Source organism: Coregonus clupeaformis, chromosome 12, assembly GCF_020615455.1.
Source record: "Coregonus clupeaformis isolate EN_2021a chromosome 12, ASM2061545v1, whole genome shotgun sequence".
NCBI classification, from domain to species: domain Eukaryota; kingdom Metazoa; phylum Chordata; class Actinopteri; order Salmoniformes; family Salmonidae; genus Coregonus; species Coregonus clupeaformis.
This window is the reverse complement of record NC_059203.1, coordinates 13,685,137-13,688,815: the sequence shown is the minus strand read 5'-3', so window position 1 is coordinate 13,688,815 and position 3,679 is coordinate 13,685,137.

The window sequence follows — 3,679 nt, the reverse complement described above, 5'->3', positions numbered from 1 at the left end:
AAAATCAATGAATCATGCTGATGTTACAGGGCCCCTGGGAAGAGACACACAGATCACCTCTGCACAGATAAATAGTTTTTTTTTATCACAGATCACCTCTGCACAGATAAATAGTTTTTTAAAATCACAGATCACCTCATTAGATCATTGGGCTGAGCCAGAGACTGAGCCAGAGACTGAGCCATCCGTCAAGATAAATCACAATGTTTGTTGATTTAAATCGGTGTTTATCTCTCTCTCTTTATCGATCCCTAATCCGTGTGTGTTGGCAGTGAGGGAGGAAGAGGGGGAGAGAGGGAGGGATGGAGAGAGAGAGGGAGGGAGGGAGAGATGGAGGGAGGGAGGGAGAGATGGAGAGAAAGAGGGGGAGGGAGGGAGAGAAAGAGGGGGAGGGGGAGGGAGAGAGAAAAGGGGGAGGGGGGAGGGAGAGGGAGAAAGAGGGAGAGGGGGAGGGAGGGAGGGAGAAAGAGGGAGAGGGGGAGGGAGGGAGGGAGAAAGAGGGAGAGGGGGAGGGAGGGAGGGAGAAAGAGGGGGAGGGAGAAAGAGGGGGAGGGAGGGTGAGTGAGTGTTTGGAATGTTACATGTTGGAAGGCGAGAGGAAAGAAGTAGCATATGCCACACCTCCCTGTCACTCAGCGGTCGCTATGGAGACTGCCATGGTTGCCATGGTGTTGTCAAGGAGGGGCAGTAGGAGAGGTTGAAGGGGACAGAAGAAGAGTGACGACATACTCTCTGTCAGCTCCAGGGCTTCAGAACGTTGCAGATAGAAATGGAATAACTAGAGCTGGAACGATTCCCTGTTCTACATGACAGACCTTCATGTTTGTTCTACACAATACATTTCTAGATCCTGACATGGTGGAGGCTGATAATAGACTGAATTGTTCTCTCTCTCTCTCTCTCTCTCTCTCTCTCTCTCTCTCTCTCTCTCTCTCTCTCTCTCTCTCTCTCTCTCGCCTCCCTTGCGCTCTCTCCTCCCTCCACTCCTCTCCCCTCCCCCACCCTCTCCCTCTCCCTCCCCCTCTCATCTCCTTCCTCTCTCTCAATTCAAGGGGCTTTATTGGCATGGGAACAGTGTACATTGCCAAAGCAAGTGAGAAACAAACGAAACATCAACAGTAAACTATTAGAATTTAACAGTAAACATTGCACTCAAAAAGGTTTAAAAAAAGAAATATTTCAAGTGTTATATTATCAGCTGTGTAGAAATAGTCAATGTTTGATTTGTTTTCAAATTCTTTGTGGGTCTGTGTGAAATATGTATCTCTAATGTGGTCCTACATTTGTCAGGAGGTAAAGTGCAGCTCAGTCTCTCTCTCACTCTCAGGGCTCTGGCAGACGGAGATCACTAACACTGCTGATTCTCTTAAACACACACGCCGTGTTAATGGTGCTGTCACTATACACAGGGGACGTGTATGTAGCAGATGCATGTTGAATGGACCAGAGGTTATAGTTCAGGGTTCAACCTCCTTCTTTTTCCCCTTCACCCAAGGACACTGTCAGGGTTTTACTCTTCCTGTATTTCTTCCTTTATAGAAATGGGTTTTTATAGCTTTTTGCTACACAAGACGAGAGGTTTTAAGGCGTAAGTGACAGTGACGATGTGTATAACGGTGGCGATGTGTATAACGTAATGGTGGTGACGTGTGTTGTAGGGGGCTGTTTGTTTCAGCATGACGGAATCACATGGAACTGTTTCAACACTGAGATGAAGACAAACTGTTAAACCAACGAGCTGCAATAATAAAAATATTAACTGAACGGTCATGTTCTTCACATTTCTTTCCTTGTGTTTTCAGACACCACATTCCCTCTCCCTAGCAGTGTGTGTGTGTGTGTGTGTGTGTGGTATGGTGAGTTGGGTGGGCAACTGACCCTCACAGCCCCTCCTTTATAGAGCAGCTGCTCTGCCCATGTGGGCCGTACTCAGCTGTGTCTTGAGATCCTGTTGAGTCTCCATATGGTCGGCAGGATAAAGCTTATTGGACTTATTGAACACGGACATGTCTTAACTACCAACCAGCTTGTAGAACATTAGTCTTAACTACCAACCAGCTTGTAGAACATTAGTCTTAACTACCAACCAGCTTGTAGAACATCAGTCTTAACTACCAACCAGCTTGTAGAACATTAGTCTTAACTACCAACCAGCTTGTAGAACATCAGTCTTAACTACCAACCACCTTGTAGAATATTACAGTGGTCAGAGTTGGGCTGTTGCGGTGACCGTATTACCGCCACACCGGCGGTCACCAGTCATGAAGGCAGTCAAAGTCCACGTGACCGTTTAGTCACGGTAACTAGGTTCTCCGAGCGCTGATGCTGCTGCTGGTCATTAGTAGCCTACCAAACCTGCTAACTGCCTGGTACTCAGCACTCTATTGTCCCTCTAATCACTCTGACATCAATGCAAATGTGGTCGAAAAATCTAATCAAACACCTAATGAGAGCCCATGAGCTCATGTTGCGCAACATTTCTATAGGCTATGAAATTGCGCGAGAAAACAGAGTGATGGCCTCTATTAAAAAGAGGAGGATCCCATCAGCTTTCTATAGGCTAGGCCTACTATATTTATTTCTCAACTTTCCTAATATTAAGCACATGGCTTCTCTTTACAACAGGAGTATAGCCTACCTGGCTGGCATGAAAATGAATCACGGGAAAAGCGTCCTCCATTTGCTAATTAAGTGCATAGATTACATGTATTTTTTCCCGCTGCCCCCGTTTCGAGACCGGTGCATGATAATGGTCCATTCTAAATCAAAACAAATTTCACACATATTATTCAGTATATGTAAAGACAAGATTAAATCAAGAATAGTCTGCGGGTGACAATATTAGCCTATCACTTGTGAACAATGTTCACTCTAAACTGAGTAGCCCTGAGACTACAGCGCAGCTCCCAAATATCCGCCCACAGAGAGAAGCACAAGACTGAACTTCACTCAACTTTCTAGAGCAGTGGTCACCAACCGGTCGATTCCTAGTCCATCGCCAAACATTTCTGTAAAAAAACCTGAAGATAAAGTTGCCTTGTGCGCCGGGTAGGCGAATTGTTGCCATTTTTGAACCATTTCATGTGTCTGAAGGTACAAACTCTGACTTCCTGGCGGTGCCCAAAGAGCAAATCAAGTGCACTATAGGCCTACCGCTGGCCAATCGGATGGCTCAGATTACCGTGTCCGCAGTAACGTAGCAGGCGTAAAAGAAAGCTACAGCAAAGTTGATACTGTGAGATTTCAAAACGTTTAAAACCATGAATAGAGAGAGAGACTGTCAACGAATACAGCAAAGAGCTGCTGTTTTTATGAGTGAGTTCATGTTTCAGTTCGTACTCAGCAATGTCAACACTTTGTATTCAACACTTTTATAAGCCATGAAATGCGCGTTCTTCCTATTTCCTCTCAGCGCTACAACAAGCACTGCAGCAGTGATGAATGAGTAGGAAAGTGGATCTATAGGCTTGTTGTTGTTATTAGTAGTGGCTTGGGTCTTTTTTAATATCAAGGAATATTTCACTTTCTCTGTTCATAGGAGTAACAGACTACAAATAGACTACATTTTCTTCACATCATGCTTCTTTAGACCTGTCTAAAATAAATAATGGATTTATTGTGAAGGTGTAGGCTATATCACATGGATTTATTAGACTTTTTAACATGTAGATGTTCCAAA